Source organism: Eurypyga helias, unplaced genomic scaffold (genome assembly GCF_000690775.1).
Source record: "Eurypyga helias isolate BGI_N326 unplaced genomic scaffold, ASM69077v1 scaffold3192, whole genome shotgun sequence".
Classification (NCBI taxonomy): domain Eukaryota; kingdom Metazoa; phylum Chordata; class Aves; order Eurypygiformes; family Eurypygidae; genus Eurypyga; species Eurypyga helias.
The window spans coordinates 41,340-56,167 of record NW_010237791.1 but is presented as its reverse complement, the minus strand read 5'-3'; the positions used below and the strand labels follow the sequence as shown (position 1 = coordinate 56,167).

The window sequence follows — 14,828 nt, the reverse complement described above, 5'->3', positions numbered from 1 at the left end:
CAGCCAATTCCCTGGCACTGGTGGGAGAGGGGCAGGAGAGCAGCAGACTCAGGGAACAAAACTTGCTAGACCTGATTTCTAATAATTGCTTTGGGACCTGGCTGCGAGTTAGTCAGCTGTTCTACCCAACCTAGGATGGACCACTTCCAACACAAATGACTTGAGATGCAAATAGAGAAGGAGTATTTCCAACCACATCCCTGCTAGAGGAAAGGACACTTAAGGAAGCTGCTTTATGCTTTATGTCTTTTTTCATTGTTATTCAACAGCTCAATAGCTCGCTGTGTACTTTATAGGGCAAGTTCTTTTCAAGTTTATCTGATGTTTCCCCTTCTTATGCCCCATCTTCAGTAGTTTGCCTGATGTTTGGGGTGGAGAAGGACCTCCTTGGACCAAAATGGGGTCAGGCTCTGGGCAAGACCAAGCAGAAATAAGTAACTGCCACTGCCTCTGTACACAGCACGGTAAGAACACTGGTGAGAAGGACGTGAAGATACTGGATAGAAGCATCACCAAAAAAATTACCCAGCACTAAAAAACAAACCTTGCAAAAGAAGTCATCATCTCAGTAAATTTATCAGGGAGAAGTCTGAAGAGGTGACTTGACTACTGAGTCAATGCTGGGTTTTTAAGTTTGCAGATAAGGTCATACCAAGTTCTCCTGGACAAGGACCACGTGTTGCAGGTCAGTATGAAGATCTCTCTCTAATGTGGCTGACTGCTGAGTCTTTTCCTTATGCCTGGCATCATACAGATACCCCATCTGTGATGAGAAAGGAATATCCCTCAGGTGATGCAGGGCAGAAGGCATTTGCAAAGTGAGTGTTTAAGTTCGTTAATCCACCTAAAGCATTCAGACAAATACTGTAACAGAGAAAGCCCCAGGAGGAAAAGAATGATTATGTCTTCAGAGCAAGGCACAAACGGCATTCAGTATAAAGGACCCGGGACTGAATAATGAATGACAGGGGGAAGGAGAAGCGACCTTAACACATGTTCATTAAGCAAAGGGAAAAAGAGCCAGTCATGAAGAATACCAACAGGATATAGTGCAGGTGAACTGATGCTAGGCACAGAGTCTTCATACGGGAATTTCTTAGCTTTCATTAGAAGTTTTTAAAGTAATTGTAAATTGTCCTTGTTTTAAAAAGAGTCCTTCTGTGTACAGCATCCTAAAGATACAAACATACACACAATGTATGCTTACAATGGTGGTTGCGGTTTCGTAAATAAACGTCCACACGAAGACTTCCAAACACATCCCGCACGGTCCAGCCTCAGGAGATGCGGTGGACAGTTCTCTGCCTGCCTGATATTTCAGCAGGCAGCACTGGTGTATAAAGGAAGAACACATCTCAAAGTTGGACTCCATGTCTGATAATGCCACTGTGAAACACAGAAAGGGAGGAAAGGGCAGGCCAAAATTTCTTCTCTTTCCATAACCCTCAAACCTGAGAACGGGTTTTCCCTTTTCCCCTGCAGCCATCGTTCACCACAGGGTTCCCTCACTCTTCCAAGGAAAGCAGCTTCTCTTCATTCTCTTGGAGTTGATGTGACAACCATGAAAAGATTAATTTGTACGAGGCCTTTACTGCCCCAGTGCTGTGCCCACCAGTCAAACTCAATGGGGACGAGTCCGAGTTTAGGGCAGCCGCACCCTGGCACGTTCTGGAGAACGCTTATGTGTGCAACTCCTTGCGAAGCTGCCTGTGCAGGGACCTTGCCCTTTGTTCTGCAGTCTCAGCAGAATACAGCTGAAATTTCTCAGTAACAGAATCATAGAATCATAGAACAATTTGGGTTGGAAGGGACCTTAAAGACCATCTAGTCCCACCCCCCCTGCCATGGGCAGGGACACCTTCCACTAGACCAGGTGGCTCAAAGCCTCATCCAGCCTGGCCTTGAACACTTCCAGGGATGGGGCATCCACAACTTCTCTGGGCAACCTGTTCCAGTGCCTCACCACCCTCTCCGGGAAGAACTTCTTCCTGATATCTAATCTAAACCTCCCCACTTTCAATTTAAACCTGTTTCTCCTTGTCATGTCACTACAGGCCCTTGTAAAAAGTCCCCCCCAGCTTCCTTGTAGCCCCTTCAGGTACTGGAAGGTGCTATAAGGTCTCCCCGGAGCCTTCTCTTCTCCAGGCTGAACAAGCCCAACTCTCTCAGCCTGTCCCCATAGCAGAGGTGCTCCAGCCCTCTGAGCATCTTTGTGGCCTCCTCTGGACTTGCTCCAACTGGTCTGTGTCCTTATGTTGAGGGTACCAACATTTTTTCTTTCTGTTACTCTGTTAAGCACTTTTCAGCAACAGCAGCCTTCAGTCACCCTCTGGGATTCAGGAACACCAATGGACAACCTCTAGGAGATGGACAGGGATGCGGGCCAGAGACCACCCTACCTCCTCTCAGACTCACTGTTCTAGTTCTATAGCCTGTTTCTATACACAGCTGCCACACCTGCTTGCCGCTGTAATGTCTGGGATCAAGTCTATCCTTTAATCCACATCAATCCATGCCTGGTCACCTCCCAGGTGTATTTTGGGGAGCAAACGTGGGAGCCAGGGCAGAAAGCAGCTGTAGGGACACATGATGCTCTCCGAACTTGAACTGGCAGAAGCTCTGGATCACAGCCTGGGGTGCAAAGCCCATCACACTATAGTCTGCAAACAATCTAAGAGCTTTAAGCCTCTAAGTTTTCCTGGGAGCTCCAGAAAACCAGAGGTACCCAAAGAACATGTCACCTGTAGAGGAAATATCATGGACAGCAGATGTACTGCCCCAACTCACCTGCCTTCTCCCAGAAGACAGATTTCTTTTCATCCCCTCACCATCCTAAAGTTCACTGGAAGGCTGCAGAGCGAGCTTGTGCCTCTTGAGGTTCATCGCTTCTTTGAAGTGTTACGTCATTAATTTCTTGATCAACAAGTGTGTAACTGCTCACCGCCTGCTGGAAACTTCTAATTCACATTTCTAATAAATCTTCAGAACTGCATGGAGCATCACAGACATCAATGCTTACCTACAAAAATACTTCCAGTGCAGACAGCAATCTGATTCAAAAGAATTTTAGCAGCTGTAGGCTTCAAGAGGAAATTACTAACCTAGGGCCTTACAGTACCCTCAGAACCCCTTTATCAGTTTTTATGATTTCTTCCTTATGTTAATATGAAGGCAGGCACGAGAAATTCTAATTGGAGAGTAGCAGAGCTTCATCATACTTCATAAAACCTCTCCTGGGCGCAGTGTAACTGAAGTAATGCACAGAGAGCCCTTCCTGCAAATTCCTCCCCATGGATTCCTATCAAAACCATAAAGACTAATTTAACGTTCCCACTACACCACGAATGTGGGTTGACCTGTCTGTACTTAGACTGGGTGTGTTTTGTGAATGAATTTGTTGTTATAATTACGTTTGGTTCTAAAGACAACATACAGTTATAAGCATTTTTATCAGTGGGGTTTTTCCTCTTTCAAAGCCAAGTCTAGGAAAATAAAGTCTGCCAAACGTTGAGACAAATTTACTAACCTCAATTCCTCAGCAGCAGTATTTATACAACTAGAAGTTCACTGCACAGGGCAATGCAGGAAAGAACAGCAAACACAGGAAGGGAGCACAGGAAAGGGAAATAATGGATTTCAGTTTTTTGCTGGAGACATTACATCATTTGCTTTGCAATGTATCTGTGTTTCACAGCCAGAATAGTATCACTCAGCTCCAAGATAAGGAACACGTTTATTTAGAGAATAAATCTAGTTCAAATTTCATCTTAATGTCAATATTTGCTGTATTAATATCACAGTTCCTCTCAGTTAATACTCAGTAGTTGTTAATATGTTGTGTGCAAAGGGAAGAGGAATGATCTGTGCATATAACCTGGGAATTCCAGGTTCAGCACATGGTTTGCTGTGCCTTTGGAGGGTTGCTTCATTGATGGGTGCAAGGGAACAGGAATAAGTCTTCAATTGGCAAAACACAGTTGACTTCCACCTTGCCGGGCTTAGTTTTGGTGGGGCTTTTTTTCTAAGATTTCTTTGCCAATCCTCACCACTTGCTGCCCTATGGCAAGATGCGGGCTGGCGGGAGGCCAGGCTCTGGTGCACAGCCTGTTGAGGTTGGGCTCTGGCTGCAGCTGCTTGAAAGTTGGGGGTTCACCAGCCAGTGAAGCTGCTGCCTGGACATTATGGAAGTGCTGGGGACAACACAGGTGGAAAGAGGGGTTTTGGCCAGCACTGAAATCTCGAACCCATTGACTAGATAATGGGGTTATATTTCTTTAAATCTGGGTAGAAGGTAGAAAGGGAGTTTGTGAATCCTCAGCTTGCATCTCCGCTGTGCCCTGGCCTGGAGCTTGCCATCTGTGCCCCCGGTGCCTTCCAATCACATAGGTCTCGGCATAAACCTGCCCTCCTCATGCCAGTAAAGTGGACCTCGCTGATAGCTACGGTGATCAAAGCTACTGCCCACCACGTTACTGACTCCGTCCTTCAGATCAGGTGTTCTGCAGGAACCATAAGCTATGAGGTTGACTAATGGGCTTAGACTGCCGTTCCCTTATGTACTCTGTCAGATGTCTCATGTGTGGCCCAGCGTGGCGATCCCCATGCTTGCAGCGAGTTGAGGACACGCAGAGCAGGTCCCCAGACCACCATCCTCAGCAATGTACAGAACAAACAGAACTGTCAGAATTCACAGGAAAACAAAGGTCGATCATTTTCTGCCTGAATTGAACATTTCTTTGCAAACTTCCATGACTCACCAAGTAGAAAATAATCCAGATGACTCTGTTTATTGTTACATTAGTTAATTTTCCTTATTTCAAAATTGTCCTATATTTCAGTAAGGTTCCTAGTAATGCAAATGTCATTCAGCTTTATTCAGATAAACCATGTTAAGTGCATAGGTTTGGCAGAGAAGTGCTCCCTTCTGCCCAAAAATTAATTCTGAATTTGTATAATACTCTTGGTGAGCAGACAATGTTTTAATTAGCTTTATAGAATGTACCTCCCCCCTACAGAAAAGATGGTTACTGACAGTACAACACATGATATGGAATAAAATTCAACCTAACATTCAAAATGAATATTTCTACATATTAACATTCATACCAAGCTTAAAATTAGTACTATTTGGATCACAGATTGAATGCTATGGCAAAGAAACTATATAAGCAATGATAACTACCATTTAAAGATAGTGAACAGTGTGAATTGGAAGATTTAACGTGTTTTCTTCTTTTAATGTACAGCCCCATTCCCAGAATTTCACTGGACCGTGTGGACAGACCAACTGTCACAGCTGTCTATCAAGGCTGAATCAGATGAAGACACACAATACAGGCTTTGTGGTCCAACTGGAGCAGCAGCCTCAAAAGTTTCCATTTCTCATCTGAGGGCACTGTGGGAGCATTGTCTTCCCCCTCTCTGAAAAGAGAATGGAACAATTATGTTACTGAAATTCCTCCACAGCAGGTCTGAAAGACTGTTTATGTCCAGCCAGGGAGACAGGGAAAACTAAAAGCAGGGATTTCATGACAGCAGGTGGGGGCAGTTTCAGGGTATACACTTCAGTGACATAATGGTCCTGATTCTTCCCTTTTAGGGTAAAGCCACTGCTGGAAGATTTATGAGCAATGGAGGAAATGGCAATAAAAACGCGAAATTAAACACAGTGGTAAAATTATGAACCTGAAGCAAAGCTTTACAATTGGCTTCCTGACTCAATAAGGTAATTTATTCCAAAGTGGAGAGCATGGTGGTAAACTAGAAAGGAAAACATACTCGTCACAGAGAAATTTCTAAACTTTGCCACTTTAGGGGCCCTACCAAGTGAAATGCTGAGTACGCAGCTCTCACGGGAGTCAGGTGGGCTCGGGAGACAGAAAGCAATCACCCAATTTATCTCTCCTAATAGCAGTAATATTCATTAGCAGCAGAGACAAACCAATACCTGGTTTCATGCAAACAACTATTCATATGCTTCAGCATAACCTCAGGAACTCAGCTGCTCAGGTTGCCCCAGTGCTTCTCAGTTCAGAAGTGGGAGGGGTGAGAGTGCCAAATCATTTCATCCTGTTGTACTAATAATCTTCTTTTTCCCTGAGGCTACCTTAGCACCAACTCTAGCTCAGTATGTATACACAAAAAAATCCCTAAGTGCTTGGGTGCAAACGGTCACCTGGGGCTACAACTGCTTGCAGGGTCAACACAGCTCTGAGGAGTTCCCACTTCTTAAAGAGGAAGAGAGTGTAGACACTGCCAGTCACCAGCAGTGCTCTTCAGAAGTCTGCGTCTACCCACAAGACAATCAGTGCCGTGATTTCCATGTGTTCCCTCACTACCACCCAATACCCCCAGAAATCCATTTGATGGTCAGCTTGAAGAACTTTCTACCAGCTGCCTTCACAGCGTGGCTGGGTTCAGCCACAGGTACACTTGATGTAATAGCACAGAAGATTCTCAGTTCTTCCCAGGGTTTGGTATAAAGGTGTAACATAAAAATACATGTAACAAGTTAGCATCCATCTCTGGAAAAAATCTTGGCATGTTTTTCAGTGGGATGATGATATTAGGGTGCAGGGACCAGCCCCTTCCTTGGAGCAAACAGAAAGGTTCCTCTTCTGTGGACAGAAGATACTGGATCAGAGAATTAGACTGAAAAATCTGAGTGAGTAAGCTCAAAAAAAAATTCAAAAAAATGTGTTCTTAAGCTTCTGTGTAGGCAAACTAATGCTGTGACACAATGACACCTTCTCAATCTCAATTAGTGCTAAACTAATTAACAAAACTGTTTTATACACTGCAGTGTGCAGTATCTCTCTCTCTTCTTTCTTGGATAATCCCTAGTGTGATGTAAGGGTGATTGAGTATCTAATTACTCCTTAATTGAATGCACATTTTGTACATTTTTCACTAGTTCAAGCTTAATGCTTTTGGTTCAAAAATCAAAGTCAGTGAAATTAAGTTGAACTGGGATTTGGGCAGCTATTGTATTAACAGATTACTTTTGGAAAGGAGCCTAATTACAAGCCAATCTGAAGATTTCAGTTGTGTTTGTTATAGAAATACTTAACGTATTCCCTGACAAAAGATGGAGTCCATATATTGGTAGTGTTATTATTCATGTTTACCCTTTATTCTGGTTTAAGAGTAATTTTTCTACCATGCTAAATTAATAGCACCATTCCATAATATGTACAGTCAAGTAACACTCTAATCAGGCTTAAGGTTTACGTAGATACAGAAATACCTGCTTCTCTTCTGAAAAGTTTTTGGATTTTTAGTATTTGAGCTACAATTGTACAAATGGGCACACGTATTATCATCAGAAAATTAAGTAGATGCTTTGCTTGTTTGTAGATTACATTTCTGCCTCTGAAATTTACTTTGGGTTGAGTTCTATATTCAGCCTTCCAGTACCTGAAGGGGCTTACAAGAAGGCTGGGGAGGACTTTTTACAAGAGCCTGTAGTGACAGGACAAGGGGTAATGGGTTTAAATTGAAAGAGGGTATATTTAGGTGGGATATCAGGAAGAAATTCTTCATGGAGAGGGTGGTGAAGCAGTGGAACAGGTTGCCCAGAGAAGTTGTGGATGCCCCATCCCTGGAAGTGTTCAAGGCTGGGCTGGACGAGGCTTTGAGCAACCTGGTCTAGTGGAAGGTGTCCCTGCCCATGGCAGGGGGGGTGGAACTAGGTGGTCTTTAAAGTCCCTTCCAACCCAAACCGTTCTATGATGTATTAAATAAAGTTCCGCTGCTTCTGGTGGAGTCCTCTACAGACCAGACAACAACCACCAAATAAAAGCTTTCAGAATCAGTGCCATAAAGTGTAAACACCTGGGAAATCTGAGAGCTATTATCACAATATCATGGTTTTAAAAAAAAGGAAATATGAACAACATCAATCAAAATTCAGACATCATTCTCAGAATGTATAAACATTGTTGTGTTTTCAAGAATATTTATTCTAATTCTTTCATATAATGATTTTATGTACTTAGATGCCTCATGGAGAATAAATTTTCTTGTACGAAACTAGGATAAATGCAAGACTGTAACCTTATTTCAGAAACAAGGAGCAATGGCAGGAGCAAATACAGGGCCAAGCTGGTGTATTTTTAAAAACCAAAGGTCCCAGTGTTTCCGTAGTAATACACAGAACACATTTGAAAGAGAAGATATAAGAAAATGTCAGTGAAAAGGATTATTTTTTAGTCTTCCAAAAGGGTTGAGGGAGTGCAAATAAAGGGACTGTGAAAAAATTAAATGGGATGGCCATGATAATATGCCTTTCCATCTGATAGGGAAGAAATAAGATGCCCCACTGCAGCAGTCTTAGCTCAAAAACCCTACACAAGATCAAAACTTTCTTCTGCTACTTAGAAGTAGTCAATCTGCTTTCTGGAGAGCTTTTCCATCTCTTTTGTCTTACCATATTCCTTACCATTATTGTCTCACAGATTCACAGAGTGGAAGGGGTTGGAAGGGACCTCTAGAGATCATCTAGTCCAACCCCCCTGCCAGAGCAGGATCACCTAGAGTAGATCACACAGGAACAAGTCCAGGCAGCTTTGGAACCTCTCCAGGGAAGGTGACTCCACCACCTCTCTGGGCAGCCTGTTCCTGTGGTCTGGCACCCCCACAGTGAAGAAGTGTTTCCCCATGTTCAGGTTGAACCTTCTGTTTTCCAGTTTATGGTCATTGCCCCTAGTCCTGTCACTGGACACCACTGAGAAGAACTTGGCCCCATCTTCCTGACACCCACCCTTTAGATATTGATAAGCATTGATAAGATCCCTCCTCAGTCTCCTCTTCTCCAAGCTCACACAATGCCTCTATCTTTTTTCTTGCAGAAGCATCTTGCTGCCTTCTCTGTAACACTAGGTTAAACCAAAAGGTTTAAGGGTTTTTTAAAAAAACAAAGTACATGACCGGCAATACCACTTTAACACTGACTACACATTACCATTATCCTCTACCTTCCTAAAAACCAGCACCTGAAAGTATGGTCAGGCATAGGATCAGTGTGTCTCAGAAAAGAGAACTGACTACCTTACGAATCCTTATATTTCCTGAAACACTTAGCATTCCTTCCAAGAAAAGGTCACAATTTATTGAGTCTACATCTAGTTCTGTGGGCATTTAACAACATCTACATAACTAAAGTGTACCTTTGTTTCTCTTCAGCTCTGGGGATGCATAAAAATCCTTGAAAATTACAGAAAGTTTGCTTTGTAGCACTGCTCTGTCATAAACTGTGGTGTTAGTCACAAACACTGCTAACAGTCTCTGCCAGTATTCTCTTCCTTGAGCGACAAGTATCAGTTGCAAAAAACATTTTCAGTAACCCAAATAACTTGGTTTTGTTTGCTATTTATTTTCAAAACCCTGCTGCCTGCTTAGCAAGAGTTTGTTTGCATACTTCCATTGCATTGTTTTCCTCCATAGGAAATAACTAGAATCACAAATTCTGGAACTACTTGGATCCTCAGTTCCAATGGAGTAACAATAATTCTGCTTGAAACTCTTTGTGTGATGTCACCTAGGTAAGAGTGCAGTCCCACTGCCCAACAAGTATTACATTGCCAAAGAAGGAATGCAGATAGTAGACTTTCTTCTCTGTCTGTGGTCAGACGCGTGTACCTGTATGTCCTTCTAATATCCATGACATCTGAGAGCTGTTTCACTACTATATTTTATGTGTACTTACCTAGAGTCTCTATATTTTAAAAAATCAGTGCAGTTTTTGTCAAAGGTTATTTAAGCTTCTCACCATTTTGCCTCACCACTTATTTGCAGTATTTTTCCCGAAAGTGAAAGTAACATGGCAGAGTTTCAGTGTGTGTTCAGACTCCAGCTTTTGTGTTGGAATTGCCAATAAGCATGCTGTGAGGGTGTTTTTTACGACAGGTAGTCCCAGCTACATTATCACTTCCCAAGTGGCAGTGTACAAACGATACATGGTTTACAGTAAGCAGTGGGAAATTATACTCCCAAAATGTTTTTCATAAAAAAGAGCTGATGAAAACAGAGCACTGTGGATAGCAAAGAATTTGTAATGCCAACAGAGAGTCACAGGTCAAGAAATTTGGGAGGTCCTGTCACCATGAAGTATCTTATTTGAAGCATAAGCAGGCTACCTTGAGATTTTTTTTTAGCTTTGAAAAGGAAGCACAGTATTTTCTTTCTTCTTTATGTGCTAAGGGATTTCAGCTGTTCTCCATCCCTCCACCAATTATTTTTAAGAGGAGCTCAGTAAAAGATTGAACGAGGACTATTCCAGTAGGGTAATCATTCTGGAAACAGATAAAACTCAGAAAGGTCTTCTTCCTCATTTAGGCCTTGATCACTCCCTATCCCGATGCTCTGGCCTGGACACAGTATAAATTGCTACCACAGCAGTGACCAGCCTATGACTCTTGGGCTGTCTGCGGCTACAAAACCCCTGAATTGTGGCTCCTGTGTCAGAGGTACATCACACAAACAACAGAAGTGTTTTGCTGATTTACTCACTAATTGGAATCCTCAGCAAGGGGAAAACAAGTTAGGCCGACACCACAGGGTTAATCTACAACTTCAGCACACACCCCATTCCCTTCTATTACAAGAAAGTAGTGGGAAGCAACCTGAAAAGGTAGGATGTTTCAGCCATCCCTGAAGCTCTTGGTGCCCTGAACACTCCAAAAGTTTTGATGTTTCCAGTAGGTCTCCAATTATGGCATGTGGCTCACAAGCCAAAGGTGTGTGGCCCTCTGCCCTGCAGTCATGCACTCAAACTTAAGCACATTCTCAAGTACTCTGAAGTGCCAGCACAGTGTTGGGCACTGTACGTAAGCTCTTAAAAACAGGAGAACAATAGTCAGCTTTGTTGATAATACAAAGTTGAGTTTCTTTCAAAGACCGAAACTTAACAATTAAACCAACCACCTTTTAAGCACAAAAGCTAAGCTCATGAAAACAAACAATGACTGATGAAAAATCACTTGCTGACATGCAGCATAAATACTCGTATTTCATCAAATCTAGGAAGCTGATGTTTGTATTTCTAAAGAACTAGTGTTGATAATCTTTGTGGTGTTCTTTTTTAAACCAGGAAAACAGAAGAATGGTCACAGTAGCCTAAGGATGCAGGGCTGCTGAAAGTGCACTCCAGCTCTGGATCTACGCAACAGGAAAGTATAAAAACCCCAAGTGCTGGAAATTCCACAGAGCAACTTGTGTGGGAACTTCAGGAACTACAAAGGCTACTAGTAAACTGAGAGTAAAGACACAGATTCACAGAGTGGAAGGGGTTGGAAGGGACCTCTAGAGATCATCTAGTCCAACCCTCTGCCAGAGCAGGATACCCTAGATTAGATCACACAGGAACAAGTCCAGGTGGCTTTGGAAAGTCTCCAGAGAAGGAGACTCCACCACCACTCTGGGCAGCCTGTTCAGTGCTCTGTCACCCTCACAGTGAAGAAGTGTTTCCTCATGTTCAGGTTGAACCTCCTGTTTTCCAGTTTATGGCCATTGCCCCTAGTCCTGTCACTGGACACCACTGAGAAGAGCCTGGCCCCATCCTCCTGACACCCACCCTTTAGATATTTATAAGCATTGGTAAGATCCCCCTCAGCCTCCTCTTCTCCAAGCTAAACAGACCCAGCTCACTCAGGTAATTGTCATGGTTTAACCCCAGCTAGCAACTAGGTACCACATAGCTGCTTGCTCACCTTCCCCCTCCTCCAATGGAGAAGGAGAATCGGAGGAAAAGACAAGGAAACTCGTAGACTGAGTAAGAATAATTAATAAGTGAGTATAAATTAATAAGTAGTGATACAAATAATATTAACAATACTAATAATACTAACAACACTAATAATAATATGTAATGAAAATAATATAAAATAAAACAAATTATACACATGCTCACCAACCGATGCACAGCCAGGTCCCGAGCAGTGAAAGTCAGAGCCAGAGAGCCTGAGACAGTGATTGCACCAGATTCTGAGTGAGCCCCACAAGCAAGAGCATGAATGAGAACACCAACCGACCCACCAACCAATGAACAACTAACGAATGAACAAATGAATGAAGAATGGTCCCCCAGCCCACCCTTGGCTTATATACTGAGCATAATATTCTAATGGTCAGTTTCTGATAACTGTCCGGACTGTGTGTCCCCCACCCCTGCTGCTGGTAATGAGAAAGTCGGGAACACAGGTGCAGTATCAGAAACTGGAAAAGTCCTTGAATTACTACAAACATACAAACACTCTTTAGCAACAACTAAAAAGCACCAGTGTTATCAGCACCCTTCTCGGGGCAAATCCAGAACACAGCCTCACACTAACTAGTGTGAAGAAAATTAACTCTGTGCTGACTAAAACCAGCACAGTAAACATCCATTCAAATGCAATATCCACTGAGATCTGCTTAGGCAAAGAAATACGGACCATAGCATCGTGCCATTCTTACCTCCGTTTCCCAAAGGTCAGGCACACCTCCATAGCTCACTGCATTTGAATGTCCCTTCATATTCTATAATGTAGTTACCATACAATGTGCAGTGCCACAAAGAGGGGTGCCTGTTTAGCACCAGCTCATTCCCATTGGCAACACCGATCCTCTGTACAATGCCCTATGGAAAGGGCAGCATAGTCTTGCTGCCGCAAGAGCAGCTCAGCCACTTCAAAAGCAAGTCATCTGCACCATCACCAGCTATCGTCACCACATTGCCCTCTCTCCTTACTGTCAAACTAATGCTATGCCCACTTCTGCTTGCCTGCTCAGACCTCTCAGTACCATGCCTCGTCTCTGTAGTATCGTGCATGCAGTCTCTGTTCCTCCCACCCAAAATTACTCCTTCCTGTTCCTCAGTCCTAGCACAACCTTGGTATTTTAATGATGTCATCTATTTTTTTTCCTCTAATCTTGAATGTGCAACTAGGAAAATGGTAATTATATTAAGAATGGGGTTTAATCCAAATTAATTTTGGCTATCATAATTAACAGCACATTGGATAAAACATGCTGTCTGAGGTCTACCAAAGATGTATGTGTATGTAGGAGTGTGCACGTGGACTTGTGTATACAAAAATTGATGCTTTTTGAGGAGTTTCAGGATCAGTCACACCAAAAACAAATGTTCAGGGGAACTGGCGTAATGTAGACAGGTGGATGGAGAAGGTATAAGCAATCATCACACCTGGAGGACAATTGTTTATTTATGGATACAAAATTAATTGTGTCTGGGATGTACACTTCTGAGACAACACACTGGACATCAAATTCTTTAGTTTATTAATTATGCTCAGTTAACTGTAAATTAAAGTTTATCACTTTTTTCTTATTTGACTTCTAGGAGTAGTAGTATTTGCTGTCTCCATTGTTAAGCTTTATGGTACAACAATAAGAATCACATATCTTTTTACAAGATCACCTAAAATTATCAAGAAATAGCCTGATGTCTGTAGTAAGGGCTCTGAATTAAGTATAAAGTATCAAAAAAACCCTAGTGGTAACACTGAGGCAGAAACAGTGTTACCCTTTCTCTCTTTTCTTTCAGAAAAGGATTTGGGAGTCCTAGGAAACAACAAGTTGAACAGGAGCCAGAAATGCACCCATGCAACAAAGAAGGGCAACAGCCTCCTGGGCTGCACTAGGAAGAGCATCGCCAGCAGGCTGAAGCAGATGATCCTTCGCTTCTACTCAGCACTGATGAAACATCTGGAGTAATGGGTCCAGTTCTGTGTTCCCCAATTCAAAAGAAATATGGACGTACTGAGTGGATCCATCAACGTGCCTGAAAGATGATCAAGGGATTAGAACACCCGGATAGAAGGACAGGCTGACAGAGCTGGGACTGTTTAGCCACAAGAAGAGATGTTCCAAGAGGGATCTTACCAATGTGTATAAATACTCTATCAGAACAAGCATCACAGAATGGTTTGGGTTGGAAAGGACCTCAAAGACCATCCAGTTCCAACCCCCCTGCCATGGGCAGGGACACCTTCCACTAGACCAGGTTGCTCCAAGCCTCATCCAGCCTGGCCTTGGACACTTCCAGGGATGGGGCATCCGCAGCTTCTCTGGGCAACCTGTTCCAGTGCCTCACCAACCTCTCCGGGAAGAACTTCTTCCTGATATCCAATCTAAATCTCCCCACTTTCAATTTAAAACCGTTACCCCTTGTTCTGTCACTACAGGCCCTTGTAAAAAGTCCCCCCCAGCTTCCTTGAAGGCCCCTTCAGGTACTGGAAGGCGACAATAAGGTCTCCCCGGAGCCTTCTCTTCTCCAGGTTGAACAAGCCCAACTCTCTCAGCCTGTCCCCATAGCAGAGGTGCTCCAGCCCCCGGATCACCTTCGTGGCCTCCACTGGACTCGCTCCAATGGGTCGATATCATTCTTATGTTGAGGGTTCCACAGCTGGACGCACAATTGCAGGTAGGAGGTCTCACAAGAGCAGAGGGGGAGACTCCCCTCCCTTGACCTGCTGGCCACACTTCTCCTGATACAGCCCAGGATGCAGTTGGTTTTCTGGTCTGCCAGGGCACACTGCTGGCTCGTGTTCAGTTTTTTATCCACCAGTACCCCCAAGTCATTCTCCTCAGTTGGTTTTCTGGTCTGCCAGGGCACACTGCTGGCTCGTGTTCAGTTTTTCATCCACCAGTACCCTCAAGTCATTCTCCTCAGGGCTGATCTCGATCCGTTCTCCACCCAGCCTGCACTTGTGTTTGGAATTACCCCAACCCAGGTGCAGGACCTTGCACTTGGCCTTGTTGAACTCCATGAGGTTGGCAGTGGCCCGCCTCTTCAGCCTGTCCAGGTCCCTCTGGATGGCATCCCTTCC

General features: G+C 43.6%; 1 protein-coding gene across 1 annotated transcript in view; it reads right to left on the bottom strand.

The window, feature by feature from the left end:
* Positions 1-4,958: 4,958 nt before the first annotated feature.
* The window catches only part of CA8 (carbonic anhydrase VIII), a gene marked incomplete at its 5' end in the record, with an annotated part of 51,143 nt that continues 41,273 nt past the window's right edge, over positions 4,959-14,828 (bottom strand). Inside the window, one exon of the mRNA XM_010147589.1 lies at positions 4,959-5,421. The remainder of the gene's footprint in view (positions 5,422-14,828) is intronic.